This window comes from Castor canadensis, chromosome 5 (assembly GCF_047511655.1).
Source record: "Castor canadensis chromosome 5, mCasCan1.hap1v2, whole genome shotgun sequence".
In the NCBI taxonomy this organism is placed as follows: Eukaryota; Metazoa; Chordata; class Mammalia; order Rodentia; family Castoridae; genus Castor; species Castor canadensis.
In genome coordinates this window covers 176692371-176709965 of record NC_133390.1, presented here as the reverse complement: position 1 = coordinate 176709965, position 17595 = coordinate 176692371, and positions in this window count along the sequence as shown.

Genomic DNA, 17595 nt, shown 5'->3' with positions numbered 1-17595 from the left:
CCAGCTCCTCCATGGTGTGACCAGGGAGATTAGGCAGTACAGTGGAGATTAGGTGGTACATAGTGTCCCTGGACGGCCACCCAAGTTCCCTTTGCTTCCCAGGGACAGACCGGCAGTGACTCTGGACCAGCAGAGTGCCAGGCACCCTGCAGGGGCTTCTGAAATGGACAGAAGCCAGTGTGGTGTACAGGGAAAGACGGGACCAGGGTTGGTATGGCTGCCTAACCTGCATGGCCACTGAGAAAGCCAACTTTCTTTCCAGCCCAGAGGGACAGCCCGCCCTTCTTGGCCTGCCTGTTTCCTCCACGTGCTAATTCACAGGACAGTAATAATCCTCCTGTGATTTATGGTTTGGAGGGCTCACCAGGCTTCGTGCTGGAGCTGATGGGCATTTATTACCTACTTAACCATTTAAGTAGAACAAAAAGGAAAACCCTGTTGCACAAAAGGTGATGAATGTTTCGGTTCAGACACCCTATTAAAATGATTCATTAGCATGACAAAGAACCTAGGCCTCCATGGGAGGCACACAGGAGGTTGGAGATCAGATTGGGCCAGACCAGCGCTCTTGGGGGTGGGGCTGAGCTCATTCCCAGATTTGCTTCTACTCTGTTCTGGTGGGAGTGAGGGGTGGGGTCTGTGCAGGGTGCACTTGCTGCTTTGTGGGATTGGTTTTTTAAAGAACCTGTGTTGTCTGACGGCAATGCTGCAAACCCGACTGCTCAGGGAGAAGCTGTGAAAGAATCGCAGAGGTCCCAACGCCTGCTCCTCTTAATCATTGTCCACCATTCCTTTGCCACAGCAAAAGTGTCCCAGCTCATGGGCAAACACTGAACTTCAATGAATACAGATGCAGCCATCGTGGGGTGAGGGACAGCTGGGGCAGAAAGAGGAGCTGTGCTTGGGGCAGTGGGTAGGCTTGGTGCCACGCCCCTGCTTTGTGGCCTTGAAGAAGTGACTTCGTTCTGAGTCTCAATTTCCCTGACAGTAAAACACCTAGCTTCTAGATTGATGCCAGGGTTCAAGGAAAGGAGAATAGAGGAGCCAAGTTCCCTGGCTGTCGCAAAGTTCCTGTCTCAGCAAAGACACCATCTGGTCCTTCTGGGCCTAGTTGGTCTCTCTCTTCCTCCCTCCCTCCTTCCCTCACTTCCTCCCTCCCTCCCTTCCTTTCCCCTCCTTTTCCTTTCCCTCCCTCTTCCTCCTTTCTCTTTCTTTCTTTCTTCTTTTTTGCAGTGCTAGGGATCAAACCCAGGGCCTCAAGCCTGCTAGACTACTGCTCTACCATTAAATCACATCCCTAGCCCAAAAAAGACTTCTTGTTTTTGAGACAGGATCTTACTTTGTTGCCCAGCTTGGCCTTGAGCTCCTGGGCTCAAGGGTCCTCCCGCCTCTGCTTCCTGAGGAGCTGGGACCACAGGTACATGCTGCCATGTCTGGCATGTTGCTGTCATTATTTTATTATTTTTTTAACATAGATGACATTGATCAAATGCCCCTCTTCTTTCTCCCTTAATTCCCATCAAAGACTCTAGGGTTTGCACAGCCATCAGCCCTGATTCCCAGACAGGAAGATGGAGGGTCAGGAAGGGTTAAGTGACTCGCCCAAGGTCACATGGCCAGTCAGTGATGCATATCCAACTTGAACCCTCATCTGTCTGGATCTTTCCTTGTGGTATTTACAAATGTGTCTTGCCATTTGGGAGAGGCAGGAAATGCGCAAGTGTTTCTTTCAGAATCACAAACCAGAGCTTGCCTGTCTTTCTCATTGAACCATCCAACAGCATTTCCAAGTAGGTGTTTTATTTGTTGATTGATAGATGCTTGCTCATAGTGTTTGAGTCCTTTGGTACAAGGAGTGTACTTGGGGGAGGCAGGCAGTCTTTGAAGGCAAATCCCACTGGGGTTCTGCATCACTATGGTGCTGTGACCCAGGACAAGCTGCTTAACCTCTTTGTGCTTCAGCTTCTTCATTGGTGGTCTTGTGCACTCACCTTCTGCGGTGGTCTGAGGCTCAGACATCCCCAGGGGTCTATCTCTATGACAGGCTGTGCCAGTGCTCACCTTGTCAGGGATAAGTCTGTTTCCTGGACTACATGGGTGGTAGCAGGCTGGCCTCCCTGTCACCGGGCCACAGTAACCTACAGGGTTTCCATCAGTGGACACTATCTGTGCTGACCTGACCCCACTGATAACTACTCCCAACCACGCCCCCTCATTCTCTTTTATTTGAAGATGAAATTCCTATTTCTACTATCTGGTGGGTGTGTCTGAGAGCAAAAAAAAATAAAAGAAGTAAGGGGGGATTCCAACCCTGGAACCTTTGAAGCTACAGCTGGCTGACAACATTGTAGCAAGTGTCCTTACTCAGATTTACCATGGAGGAAGAAGGTCCATGCCAAACAAAAGCGCTTACCAGGGGAAGGGAAAATATGAGAAGCATTTGGTCAGATCATCCTGGGAGCTTGGAGCTTGGCGGCTTAACCAGTGTGCTCCCCACCGCGCTGCCTCCCCATCCTGGGAAGTCATTGAGTGGAAAGTAATTCAGGTTGCTAAGTGATTTACCCCTCATGCAACCACTAGAAAGGAATTCTGTTTAATTAAAAATAAAAGAAAAAAGAAGGAACACAAATAAAGAAGTAAGGGAGGGAGGGAAAGAAGAGGAATGGAAGGAAGAAAGGAAGGAGGAAGGAAGGAAGGAGGGAGGAAGGAGGGAGGGAGGAAGGAGGGAGGGAGGGAGGAGGGAGGGAGGGAGGAGGGAGGGAGGGAGGAGGGAGGGAGGGAGGAGGGAGGGAGGAGGGAGGGAGGGAGGAGGGAGGGAGGAGGGAGGGAGGGAGGAGGGAGGGAGGGAGGAGGGAGGGAGGAAGGAGGGAGGGAGGAAGGAGGGAGGAAGGAAGGAGGGAGGGAAGGGAAGCCCTGTGGATGGGGCCGTTGAGGCTGGTGGGGACATTTCTTTTTCCCACAGAAAAAGTCCATGTCCTGCTGGGCAGCTAAGCTACCACTCTTCCTGCTGTTGGCCCCTCCCTGCCCCCAGGGAAGAACAACCTGAGCCTGCCCTCCTCTTGGCCTCACAGGCCAACTTCTAGGGAGCCCCAGGGTGATCCAGAGCAGAATTCTGAGTCATCAGGTCCAGAGTAGACCATCTTGTGGCCCGGGGATGTATCTGTGGGTTTGCCTGACTGGGATTTGACTCACCCACAGCACAAGAGCAATGTCTGTGTCCTGACCCCAGTTAGACATGTCAGATGTATGTCAGATGGTGGTGGAATGTCAGCCATTCCATGTTTCCACCTGAACCAGTTAAAGAAGAGTGCGGGGGAGCTTTGGAGACCGGGGGTCAGAGGGATGCAGGGTGTCATGCACTCTGTCACAAGCAGCCCAGAGAGTCTCTGAGACCTTATCCACGCCGAGTGAGCACATGCCAGGGGTGTTGTTTAATCCTTGGAGAGTCACAAAGATGAACATGGCTGCTCCTCCTGTCCTGGCTGAGGAAGCTGGACTCTGAGAGCCAGATGATTTTTCCGGGATGTTTGACAAAGCCAGTTCCAGAACCCCCACCCTTGATGGTTAATTTACTGAGCGTCGTTTATTTAAGTCGATACCTTCGTTTGCTCAGGAAACATTACAGAGGTTTTGTTTATTTGTTTGCATCTGCTGGGGGTAGGGATGCAGAGCAGGAAATTAAAAGGTATGGCAGAGAGGAGTGGCATCTTAGGGGGAGACAATGTGAGGGCCCGTTGTGATGGGGTGGCCAGAGTGACTGGAACATCTGGGTGGGGGTGAGAGAGGTCAGAAGAGTCAGAAAGCTGGGGAATTTGTGGACTGTACTTCTGGGGCCAGGAAGGAAGTTGGGCCACAGTGCAGGCAGAAGTGTTGGGGACACTCAAGTGGTGGAAGGAGAAGGAGCCAGCAGTAGCCCCCCCAAGTCCACAGCCAGTAGGCTGTAGAGAGTGGAAGCCTGGGATCTCACATTGGGAAAATGCCCTCTTCCCCATTATCGCCTTTCACACACTTACTGAGCGCCTGCTGTGTGGTGTGCCTGTGCTCTGTACTCAGGGACCTTCCCCTCTCCACCTCTAATGCCACAGGAAGTCACTGTGCAGGTGTGGAGAGGTGGGTGCCCCAACGACACACAGCAGTGGGTGGACTCCCTCGTTTGTGCTTCCCAGAGCCTGCAGAGGAACAAGGCTGAACCTTGAAGATGACCAGCTGCTTCTGACCATGGCCCAGTGCCCAGGTGTGTCTGTGCGGTGTGCACCTGGGAGAAGGGCGCTGCCTGCATTTCCTCTGCGCAGATGAAAAAACCCAGGTTTGGAATGGGGAGCAGGTGCAGGCAGTCCCAGGTTGCACTGCCAGATGGCTAGGGATACTGACTTTCGTCTCCTCACTATCTGTTCAAAGTTCTCTGATACCAATCTTCCCATTGTGCCTGGGGGGAGAGGAATGATTAATCCAGCAATACAGCCATCAGCAGGTTGTTTCCAGATGGTCCCTGGTGGCAGGAGCAGGTGTGTTTTGGGGATTGGGGGCGGGGAGAGGTTGAGCATGAGTGAAACTTCATGGAAGCCCACGGCTTTCCCCACACAGTCCACGTGGCCTTGAACTACTTGCAGGCTCTGGGAGATCAGTGAGTAAATATGCAATTTGAGTTGCATTTGGTGTCCCTACACAATTTAACATGATTAGTACCGGACAGAGGAGTCCCAAAGCCTTGTCCTTAGGGCCTGGGGCTCTCTGGTTGCCCCCGAGTGTTGGGGAAGGAACAATGGTGCTTTCCTGGGTCAGATACCACTTTGGCCTTCCCCAACCTTCGAGTTCTTGAGGATCCAAGTGCTTCCCATCTTGGTGGTGGGGGTGGGTGCTGTGATGGAGTCTGGGGCTGCTCACCCTGCCCAGGGTTTCTCAGCCTCAGCACTGTGGACACTTGGGCAGGCTCCTTGCTGCTGGGCGCTGCACACGCTAGATGCTAGTAACACCCCTTCCCCACTGGGATACCCAGAAATGTCCCCAGCCCATACTCTGTTGAGAACCACTGATCTAGAATTCACTAATGTGGGGAACAAGCCTGCTTCCTGCTGCACTTAAAATCTCACTAGTGCTGTGCAAAGGGGGAGACTGCCTTCTCCAGAGGTGAGTGGCAGCTTTTGTTTCCTGTCTCTGGTCCCTGCGGACAGTGGCTCTTAGGTACCACCTGGAGACTCTCTAAGCACTGGCCTGAAGAGGCAGGTTTTAGTAGGGTGCTGAGCAGGCTAGCCAGCCCTGAACAGAGAGTGGCTGGCATGCTGAGGTCTGTTTCCTCCCTTCAAGGTTCCCCACTCCCTGGGCCTTCAGATGAGAAGGGAGGGGTCAGACCTCTGCCTCCCAGAGGGCAGTCAGACAGCATGGCTGCTTCATTTAGTGGATTTGCTCCAGCAGCTTCTGGACACCCGGAGTCCCCTGCAGGACGACATTCAATGTCACACACTGTGTGTATGTATGTGTGTGTGTGCACGCATGCGCCTCTGAGCATGAGAGAGTTGTGAGTGTATTTGTATGTGTATGTAAAAGTGTGTCTGTGCATGTGTGTATGAGTGTCTATATGTGTGTTAGTGGGTTTGTGTGAACTCGTGTGTATTTGTGTGAGTGTGTACATGTGTGCCTGTGCAAGTGTGTATATAGGTGTGAGTGTTTGTATATGGCAGCATGTGTGTGAGACAATGTGTGTGCATGTGGCGGGCATGTGTGGGCATGTGAATGTGTGTGAGTGTGTTAGTGAGTCCCCAACACTTTGCAGGCAGTAATTATGGAAATGTGTGGGTCAGTCCTGTGTTACCCACGCCCTCCCCTTTCCCATCCTAGACAAAAAATAGGAGCCAGAACCCCTCTGCGCCGACCACCAAGGCCGAGCAAAGGCCACCGCCTTCCCTGACTCCCTCGCACCCTGCCTGCTTGGCGTCCAAGGCATCTCAATGAGCCGCCTGTTCAGCCATCCTCTGAGTTTTGGCCTGGCAGGGGCCACTGAACGCAGTTTCATCAGAACAAAAGCGGTTCTGTTCTTGTTGTCCCTGCTTGCTGCTTGGATGCAGCGGCTGTAAACTGATCTGGACCAAGCAGCAAATCTGGATCCAGCCCGGCCGCGGTTCCAGCCTCAGCAGAGATGTCTGGCGGGATTGGGAGCAGATAATTTACGGCTGAAACCAGGCACAGGAGAGGCCTTTTTATTTGGCACAAATGTTTTCTATTAAAAGCCTCGGAAGCCCCTGGAAACCGGAGCCCTGTTCTCCCCACACTGGCTCCAGGACCCTCAGTGGCACACAAAGCCCTGGCAGTCAGAGATCCCCGTGTAGAGGTTGCACTGGCTCTGGGGAGAAGTGGGACTGGACTGTGCAGAGTGGGCAGGAACACATGGTGGGAGGGCTCTGCACCCACCACAATCACTATCCTCTGGGGTCTGAGGAGTCCTGAACACCAGGGCAGTGGAGGTCCACCAAATGAACCTTCCGGATACAGGAGAACTGCCCTAAAGTGGAGTTGCTTTGGGTCCTGGGAGACAGGAATCTTCATGGCCAGCTCTCTGGGACTTCATACAAGATCAGTTCCACCTCATCTTGGGAGAGACTGCCCAAAAGAGGTCATTTTAAGTGTTTTAAAAATAAGTTCTTCATTTTACGTTTCTGTATTAGCAAGAATGTAACTTGGGGAGGTGACTGGGGTCAGGGGCTCATTTTGTGTGACCTCTGGATTCCTCGTCCAGATTTGCAGAATGGTTGTCCTTGAAGCTGCTGTTTCTTCTCACTGTGCATGGCCTCATGCAGCTCAGAACCACATTCATTTGGGCTCATGGGTTAGTTTAAGCAAGGGGCTCAAAGGCTGAGAAGCACCCACTGCGCACACACACCTGAGCATTGGTCAGAGGCTGGAACACCACAGGGCTCAGCGAGCCTTCCAGCAATTCAAGAGTGCAGAGCCTGATTCTTCTTCCTGAGGAAATCCTGCTTGTGAGATAAATGAGAGAAGTAATTCTGTCCATTCTGCAGATGGGAGCAAGGAGACACAGGACTGTCTGTGAAGTGTCCAGGGTCACAGGGCGAGTGGCAGGTTCTGACTTAGTGGGCCTGGGTGGCTGGCACGGCTGTTCCTCTAGTCACCCTCTGAGCAGGGAGGACTTAGGGCAGGGGAACACTTGCCAAGAATCAGATTGTAAATATTCTTTGGTTCTGTGGACCGAGCGGTCTCTTTCACTGCTGTTGCAGCCAAAAAACAAAGAGGCAGCTGTAGCTGAAATGTAAGCAAATGAGTATAACTGGGTTCCAATACCACTTCTGAAACCAAAGCAGGCAACTGCATAGGCCTGCAGATTGCTGGCCCCTGACCAAGTGATGCACACCTGTCCTTACCAAATAAAGAGGTCAGAGAGTGAGACGGTTCAGACATGCGATGTACAGAGGGTGCAAATACCAGTTCTCTTCTCTCCTTCCTACCAGAAATAGTGTGGTGCCAATTAAAAATGCTCACTGGTCAGGCTCCCTTGCAGCTAAGGTTATCTCATGCTGACTTAGAAGATGTAATGATATCAAGAAAGGCTATCATTTTCCCAAAAGAGTAGGACAGACTCAGCAGGCAGGTGCCCCTTGCCCTTCCTCCTTCCATTTATTCTGCTTGGGTGATGCAATGCCTGGAGCTGGAGCAGCCACACTGCAAACCATAGGCAAAGGATAGCCCAGCAGGAAGCTTAAGAGGAGGAGGCAACTTCAGTCTCTTCTGAGAAGCTGTACTAGTCTTGGACTTCTTCCTGTAGAATTCCTGTATGGAAAAAGCAAAAGCAACACCAACCATACTTTTCTTTGATCTGTGCTCTAGCAGCAGGTTTCTGCTACAGCCAAACACGATCCTCCAAATTCTAATACTTAGCCCAAGGCTGGCGGGTGCCGGGTTAAGTGATCATGTAGGGTCAGTAATGTGGTAAGGGACATCTTTCACCCCCTAGGGCTCTATAAATGCCAGTAGGGTGGCAAAGTGACATGTTTTGTGAGCAGTTCTGTGCAGGTAGGAGGCTGGGTAGGGAGTGGAAAGCGCCATATTTCGGTACTTCTTTGCATAGTGTTTTTCACAGGCTAGACACCGGAGGTCACCCATTGTGGTGTGTGGAGGTTTGTTAGAGCCACTTTGCCCAACGTGTCACCTTACCTGTGTGTCCCACGGCCGCTGTGACCCGCTTTCCCTCACCAGCAGCAGCTCCGTGCACAGCCGCTGGGCTGAACAGGAATTTCCTTTCCCAGCTTCCCTTGCGGCGGCAGCCACGTGACCTGCGCTGGCCAATCAGGCACAAGGGGCGGTCCCAGCGCACGTGGCCGGGGAAGGGGCTTTGCTCCCTCTCATTCTTCCTTAACCCGGCAGCTGTGGCACCTCGTGACCTTAAGTCTGAGCCTCTGCTCAGGGTGCCATGCGGGAAGGAGAAGGGAGCCTGGTCCCCTGTGGCCTCTGCACCTGCGCCTTCCCCTGCTCCAGCAGTCAGGGCTTCCACAGCCAGCTTTCAATCCCCTGGGTGCCTCCGCGCCCTTTAGGAATGGCCCACCCTTCACCCCTTGTTCGGCTCCCGGAGACCCTGTCTTCCTCCAGCCCACAGCCTGGCCTGTGGGAATCCTCGTCTGCTGTGGCTTCCTGGTGTGGCGGTTGGGGTGGCCAGGCCCGGTTCTCGTCCAAAGGCTCATCTGAGGAAGACTGGTGTGCAAGCTCACAGTGGTGCGGACTTGCAGAGAGGTCACTGTTCCTTGACGACTGTGGGTCATACGCTGCCCTGGGCTCTTTGACGTTAGGGACACCCCCCCCACACACACACACCCAGCGTAGCCCACCAGTGCGGCCGACGTCATCCGAGCTAGCGTGGTTGCATCACGAGTTACGTCATGTGGCTTTTCCTTACCTTGAATGCAGTCTGTGGGTCAGAAGTTCCTACCCACACTCAAGGAGGAGGGGGCACAAGGACATGAACACTTGGACTGGGGGACTCCTCAACTAGAGTCTGTCTGCTCCATGGCCTGCCAGGCCTCCATAATGAGGCTGCTGACCTGACCTCTGAGCTAAGCGCCTCTCAACTTTGTTCACTAGCATTCTAGTCATAGTGGCTCCTTAAACATGTCCTGCCCCAGGACCTTTGCACATGTGCTCCCCAGTGACATGAGTGGTTCCCCACACTGCCTTTGGGGGTCTCTGCTCTGATAGCTCTCCTCCCAAGAGGCTTTTCCTGACTGCAGCTAAATCCCCCCTTATACGTCTCTGAACCCTGGCTCTACATCACTGGCCCTTTGTCTCACAGCCCCTCTGGGGTAAAAGTTCCCCATGTCAGGAAGGTTGACCATGTTTGTCTCCCCCCCCACACACACACACTGCTGTCAGACAGTGCCTGGCTCATAGTGTCTCTCAATAAACATTTGTTACAGAGGACGAGGTGAACCCTGGAGAAATAAATTCAAGAAGAGGAAGGAATGAGTTGAAGGTTGGAGGCAGGAATAAGGTCTGAGAAGCAAAGTGACACAAAGAACCACTAGCAAATGACACTGGTCCCTGTTTCAGCAGCCATCAATGTGGTCCTACTGTGTGTCAGGCATTGCTGAGGGTGAACGGCCTGAGTGCAGGACCCAGGTGGAGAAGCAGCTCATGGGCAAGGTGAGTGTGACCTGAGGGTGCTCTGGGAGTGCCACTGCCGGTCAGGCATTTGCTGAGCACTGATTGTGTGCAGACAGAGCCACAGATTTGGCGCGAAAAGGCCAAGACAGCAGTACGCAGTGGTCCCAGGGTGTTCTGAGACCCACAGGCCCCTGCGTCTGCGTTGATGCTCTGCCGATAACCAGGCAGGGCAGGATTTCTGAGGTGAACTGGCCTGGCACTGACTGGCGCTGATCTCCAGGGGGGTCCCCTGCCAGCCCCCTGCCCAGTTGAGTGGTGCTCATACAGGTTCATTGATCAAACATGGTTTCATGTTTGTCCACTCAGTGTCCCTCTCTGCTTTTCCTGGGGATGGCTCATCCCTCTTCAGGGAAATCACTCCTGCCCCCCAACATAGTTGTTTGGTGAGGCTGACCCCATGCCCTGATTCCCACTCTGACTCGGTGTGCAGGTGTGCCATGCTTCACAGTCTGTCTCTGGTCTGCAAGGCAAGCTGAGACCTGGCTGCCCAGGCCTCCTCTCTCCAGTCACCAGCTGGCCCTGGCAGCTGCAGTCATTGGGAGCCAGCCGAGGCCCCGGGTGCAGGAGAAGCCAATGCTCAGATGGATGACAAGGTGAAAGATGGAGCAAGAGGAAGAGAGAGTTGCCATCCATGTGCCCAGCACTGTGGAACAGGAACCCTCTTCCCCAAACATCAAACCTGGCAGGAAGGTGGGCCACCAGGTGGGTGCCCAAGGCAGTGTGAATAATTTTCTCCCCAGCCCTTCCCTGCTTTGTGGGGCTCAGCGCCCAGCCAGGATTGGGAGTCACATGGGGCCATTTTCACGGGACCACTCCTGATCACATTCTGTTGTTTTATCTATTAAAATCTCCTGGGGAGATAGGCCTGCTTTGCAAATACAGGATGGTTTTATCTGCTCTGCTGTTTACAGCTTACTGCCAAGGTGGTTTCCAGAGACCACCAACCAACCTCCAAGTCAGGGGACCCAGGATGACCACCCTCACTTGAATTCTTTCCTTCTTAAAAAATGGAAAGAACCAAATGTCTACAAATTAAATTTCCTGGTTATACTGAGGCTTTTGAAGTCCTATAAATCAGCCTTTTGTTTCTCTAATTCCCATATCCCCTGCCCCCAGCAAATTCTCACATGATATTTGAGAATCAAAGGATTTTACCCCATAAAAACAAAACCAGGACCATAGTGCCAGGGGTGCAGAGGGCTGGGAGGCAGCACTGATCACAGGAGAGTGGGGTGGTGGTGGCTTGAGACTTCAGTAACTTCTGTCCTTCCTGAAAGAGAAAGCCCAGACTGGCTCTCTAAACAGCAGCAGTAGGAAATGGTCTGGTTGAGGCAACCATGCTTATTCAAGCCTTTTGATATTGGGCATCCTGAGTTCCAGCTCCAGGACCGAGGCTCACTGGGAGCCCATGCGGGCAGAGCAGAGTGGGCTGAGAAAGGGGTCTGGCTGAGGAGGACACTGCACCTCGACTGGGAGCAGCAGACAAGGGCCAGCAATGCCCAGGTCTGGGCTCTGTTCCAGGGGGAGGGCTCAGGCCTGTAGTTTGGGCTGAGATCCCTTGGCTGTAAGAAATAGGCCCCTGCTCAAGCCATCCTGATGAACTCAGGCATCATAAAGATGGGTTTGTCTGGGGCTGGGGTGCAGGGAGCCACCAGGCTCCAGGAAAAGCAGAGTTAAAAGGTGATTCTGGATCAAGGAGCCCTTTGCTGTTGGGGTTCACCTCATGGCCTTTGCACCTGCCATTGCTTCTACCAGCAACTCCCTTTCCCTATTTGTCATAAGCCTGGCTTCTAGGACATCACCTCCTCAGAGAGGCCTCCCTGACTCTTTGTTCCCAGTCCCTCGCTTCACTCTTTCTCTATGGCACTTGTCACTCACTCTTATTCCTCATCTGTCTCTTCCAAAGGAATTCTGAATGTCTTTCCACTGTTGCTGCCTCAGCACCTGCAAAGAGACTGTTACATGGTGCAAATATATAAATACATGTGAATGAATCGATGATTAAAATTCCCAGGCTGCTGGATACAGTTGCTCAGGGTGTGTACTGCACAACTCCAGAGGTCACCCATTCTAAAAGATGAGAATGACAGTGATGGCCCAATAGTACAGTGTATGAGCTGCACCACTGTGCACAGTCGCCCTGAGCTCCTTGGTAATGCCAACTTGCTCATCACCCACCATGGTCATGCTGGCTCCACTTCTACCTCCTCTCTCACCTTCCCTCCCATAGCCCATTTTCACAGTTTTCTACTTCAAATGCCTAAGACAGTGAATTCCATAAATCTGCCTCATTGTCTGGCTGCGAGCCATATCAATGGTTCCTCTGATGGACATAACATGATAGCTGTTTAGCCAGAGCGATGAGGACTCATGTTGTGATCAGGTGCTTTGGATGGAATCCCTTTTCAGGCAGCATTGTCTGTAGTCGCTCTCCTTCCTTCAGGGAGTGTGAATTCCTGCCTCATCTGCAGACACTTGGCCGGGGGCTTGCACACACTGAACACTGGGTGGAAATGGGGTAGGTCGATCTTCAGTGCTGGTGGCCCTGGGCTCAGCTATTAGATGTAAGTTGGACAGGAGTTGAGGAGCTGGTGCCCAGGGCTAAGCGAGGGCTCCTTTGAGTCTGCAGCCAGCGGTGTAGGCCACTCTGTCACCTGAGTGGTGACAAGCGCTTATATGATGAGCCCTTTCCAAGGATTGGGGGGCTCAAGAGCATGTCTACTGTCACTCACCAGGTGACAGGGTGTGGGGGACAGTGAGGCTCCTGATTCCATTCTGAGCCAGGCAACCTGGGCATTTGTTCTTCAGTAAATGTCTATACTACATCACTTCAGATGACCCCCTCTGCTGGGCTTACTTCACAGTAGGGACCAAGTCAGCACAAAATCCATGCCCATGCTGGGATGAGGGAGATGATAAACAAGAAAATATGTAACTACATATTCTGGGTGATGGTAAATATTCTAGAGAAAAAAACACAGATTGTTTCTGGTAGGTGCTACAAGAGGGTGTGAATGATGACACGCCACTTGAACAGAGACCCAGAGGACATGAAGGAGGGAGTTGTGGACATTGGCGGGTGAGCCTTCCAGGCAGATAGAGCAGCAAGTACAAAGGCCCTGGGGTGGGCATTTGCTTTGAGGCCGAATCCAGGACACAGCTGATGCTACTTACTTTATCTAGAAGATCCCCACAGTGTGGAATTGCCAGATAAAATATAGGATGTGTGGTGGTCCCATTGGAATTTCAGATAAGCGATGATGTCTTTTAGCATAAGTGTGTCCTGCACGATTTGGGACATACTTATACTAAAAAATTTAGTTGTTTATTTAAGATTCAAGTTCAACAGAGTGTCATGCATTTTTAATTTGCTAATTCTGGTAACCCTACGCAGTGGCCAGTCATCATGTGAACTATTTTGAGGTCTTGGGTTCGAATGCTGTCTTTGCCATGAGACTGTGAACCTTGGCCATGCACTCTGACCTGTGTCACCTCGCCTGCAAAATGGGAGATATGGTGTCAAATTTCAGGGTAATTAGAAGATTGAACTGTAAAGGCAGGTCACCATGTCTCTAGTGCTGGCTCTAATTAGGTCATGCTGAATCTGCCAGTCTCCCTAAACTATCTTTTTCATAGGAGTCAGGACTGACCTGTCAAGAGTGAGGTCTTACCCATGGAGGGGCAATAAAGATAAAATGCAAAGTAAAAAAAGGCTAATTTTTTGAAAAACTGAGCAGAAACACAGCATAGGAAGTGACAGAAGGGAAGAACAACTTTGGAGAGGGAGCCATGTAGGTGGCGAGGCTTCCCAGGACCCTGTGAGCCAGGAGCTCAAATTCTAATCCCAGCTCTGCTCTGACTCAGTGCAAGACTTGAGGCCACACAGTTTCTCTCCGGTCTCATTTCTGTCTCTTTAAGGAATGGAAGCATGAATTTGCAGTACTTTTGTTGCAACTGACTGCAAACAGCACACTATGGCTTAACTGAAAAGTCCTGGGTGGGGCTGGCTTCAGGAGGGGTGGGTTCCAGGGGCTTGTTGATGCTGTTGGTCTGCTGCTTTCTGGTGCTTTCCAGAAAGCTGACCCCAACCTGCAATCCCTTGGGGAGCAGAGACCCTCTTTTCCAGTAGTCCCAGGAATGCTGGGAAGTTGAGTCTTACTGGCTGCGTTGAATCATGTGACCTTTATTGAGCCATCACACTTTCTAGTTTTTGTTCTTTTTTGTGAGCTGGGGTTTGAACTCAGGGCTTCACACTTGGAAAGCAGGCACTCTACCACTTGAGCCACCCCTCCAGTCCATTTTGCTCTGGTTATTTTGGAGATGGGGATCTCTCAAACGATTAGCCGTGGCTGGCCTCGAACTACCATGATACTCCCGATCTCTGCCTCCCAAGTAGCAAGGATTACTGGTGTGAGCCGCCAGTGCCTGGCTACTTAATTTTTTGTCACTGTGACAAAATAACTGATAAAAAACAACTTAAAGGAGGAAGGAGGTCTCAGAGGTTTCAGCTCATGGCCGGCTTGCTCCATTCCTTTGGTCCTCAGAAGGCCATGGTGGCAGGAGTGTGTGGAGCAGGAGGCTGGTCACTTCATGGCAGCCAGGAAGCACAGCACCAGAGAGGAAGGTCTGGGGGACAAGACACACCTTTCAAGGGCCAGCCCCAGTGACCTACTTCCTCCCACCAGGCTCCACCTCCTCCCCACTGTGAACTCATCACTGATGAAGTCAGTGCCCTCATGACCCATTTACTGCCCCATTGTGCCACCAGCTGAGGACCAAGGCTTCAGCACATGAGCCCATGGGGGGACACTTCATATCCAAACTACAACAGCCTTAATAGGGCTTTCCTCTATAGGGTACCCCAGTCTCTCCTGCTCTATTTAACCAGAGGAGCTCCCTTTCTGTTTTTCATATTGGGCTTCTGTGGAAAACTTGTTGACTTAAAGTTGGAGCTGCTGAAAAGAGAAAGCAGTAAGCTGCTCCCAGCTCCCCAACATGAGCCCTGCAGCGCTCCTGGGCCTAAGGCATCTGGGCTGATTGGGCAGAGGAGGGGCTTGCCAGGTGATCTCGGGGCACCCAGAGATGGCAGAGATCCTTGAGGCTCCAGATCACTCTGCACCGTGGCTGGCCTGTGACACTTCCGGGAAGATGCCTCTGATTGACTAGTGCTCAGGCTGCAGGGCAGGCTAGGACAGCATATCTCTGCGGGTACATTCTGCTCCAAAGATGCGGAATTCCAAACACAGGAAAGGGATTGGGTGTGGCTGGGAGGAGGGGGATGCTGAAAAGGTGGGGCACTGAGGCAGGAGGCTCTTAAACCAAGACTACTGGTTTCCATGTGTCTCTGGGAGGGGGATCAGTCCCCAGGGTGGGAGGGGGCAGCTTCAGCCATTTCCATGGCTCACTCCATAGCGAATTGATAAATGCACCAAACTTGGTGGTTCATTGGCTGGTACAAGTGTCTTCTTTGGTGAAAATCGATTAGTTGTTAACAAATAAACACTGAGAGTGGTCGCATGCAAACCCAGGTTTCCAGCTCCTCCCACAGATCAGAACTCTGGTCATGTTGGAATCAAGTTTCTGCGTGGCATCACTTGGGAGCACTCAGTCTCCAGCTCATCCCATCCCCCCCTTTAGTGTATGTAGGCCCTGTCCCTTATTGTCTGTCATTGTGCTCATGGCTTCTCTTGGTGGACGTAGGAAGAAAGTAATTGCAACCTGGTGTCTCTGTATTACCCAGCTGCCGCCTCTGCGCAGTGTGGTAAAGGACTTCTGCTTGAAAGGAGGAATGGTAGAGGCGTTCAGAGGGGCTCTGAAGTTCAACAAACACTGATAAGGCACCTACTGTGTGCATGGGACAAGCGCTCTGTTTAGGTGTGACGCAGCGTTTAAGGACATAGGACCTGGAATCAGACAGCCTGTGCTAGAATTGTTATTTCACCATCAGTTCACTCTCACTGTAGCTTTGGGCAGATTCACTTTGGGTATTTGAGCCTTGATTTTGTCATCTGTGAAATGGGGCTAGTAATGAGGATTTTATAAGGTAGTTGGGAGGGGCAATCAGTTAATTTAAACAGCACTTAGAATAGTAGTTGGCAGATATTTACTATTTGCTTTGAAGCCTCAAACAATGTAGCAGTTGTAACTTCAGAAATTGAAAGCTTTATTCAACAGAGAACAAAGACAGCAGCAGCAAGAGCCCCTGGGAGCTGGGGGAGGGAGGAGGGAGGATGAGGGAGGCATAACAGGTCCTGGGGTCCTTTGCACAGCCAGGTGTAGAACAGAGTTTCAGGATAAAGCCAGGAGGAAAGGACTGCTCCCAGATCACTAAACACAGTTGAGCTCCTGGCCGTGTACACATATGCGACTTTGGATTCTGACTCTGTCACAGATTAGTTGTGGACTTTAGGCCAACCGCTCTCAGCACACCCTTTCCAGGATCTGAGGGGCAGAACTGGCCACTCCAGGTGGAGGGAGATGTGGGGAAGGCAGCATGGTCACAGTGGGTGTCACCCACAGGGGCAAATGCTTCCCACAGGCCAGGGGCTGTGGCACCTTGTGGAAGGAGGAGAGGAAAGGGCCCCTAGAGTTGAGCCAGGGAGCGCTAGTGCTCCCAGCCAAGCCAGAAGAAGCAGGGAAACCACAGTTATGATGTCATATGCCGGTCACAGCCAGCTTCCCTCCTCAGAAGACTCTGGAAATCTGTGGTGACATCTCAGGACCGTGTGTGTCAGTTCACCTGTCTGTGTTTTCCATTTGGAACTGTAGCCTATGTCACATGTGCTTAATTCTGATGGAAGTTTTTTTTTTTTTCTTTGAGACAAGTTCTCACTATGTAACCCAGTCTGGCCTTGAACTCATGATCCTCCTGCTTCAGCCTCCTGAGGGCTGGGATTACAGGCATATCCCATCATGCCCAGCATGATGGAGATATTGCATCTCTTATGTCACTGTTTAAAACATTGTACAAAGAACCCCGTAGGAGGAGCAGGCATGAGGAACCCGCACCTCTGGTGCAAAGAGAGGTTTGCACAGGAAGGAGATTTTCATTATAGGTGTGCTAAAATAATTTCCTCTTCGGTGGCTGTCGGCACACCAGGATTTTCAAGCATGTGTGTGAGCAGGCTCTTGGTCCTCTTGTTTCCTGCTGGGGCCTTGGCCAGGTGGGGTGGAAGAGGGAGCAGCCCCCCAGCCCTGTCGGATGCCTTGGGCCGGCTGGGCTTCCTCCAGCAGATGGAATAAGAGTTCTGGAGATGCAGACTGCCCCCACCTCGCTGAACAATGCGCGTGTCAGCAGAATTCTTTTCTTCTTTTTATTGCCTTGGGGACATATGCTGACTTGGTCAAAATCTCTCCTGCAAGATGTGACTGATGATGTATGAAATGAAAAGTCCTTGCCCCACGCTGGGAGGCCAGTCAGGGTGGGGACAGTGGGCGGGGGTGGCTGAACACAATAACACCCTCCAGTTCCAGGACCTCTTTCAGCCCAGGTGTGGAGCAGCCCAGGCAGATCAGATCAGATTACCGCCCTGGAGCCCCGCGCTGGGTGCCCTGGCTCTAGGAAGCAGAGCTGGGAGTGTGGGGGTCGGCGGCTGCTGGGGAAATGAGACAGGCCTCAGGGAAGTCCTGGGCCCTAGCTGGCCAGGGTGGGGGCTGGGGACAAGGAGCAGATGGAATGCAGGGATTACCTTTCATCTTGATGCCCCTCTGCTGGGCTCTTGCCCTCTCCCTCCGATGCTCCCCGCTCTTGGCCAGGCCTGGCTTGCTGTCTCTGCTGGGCCCCAAGACGCGCCATCATGAACGTTCTGTTATTTTAATACTCAAGATTTGCTGGGCATTGGTGGCTCACACCTGTAATCCTAGCTACTCAGGAGGCAGAGATCAGGAGGATCGTGGTTAGAATCCAGCCCAGGCAAATAGTTTGTGAGATCC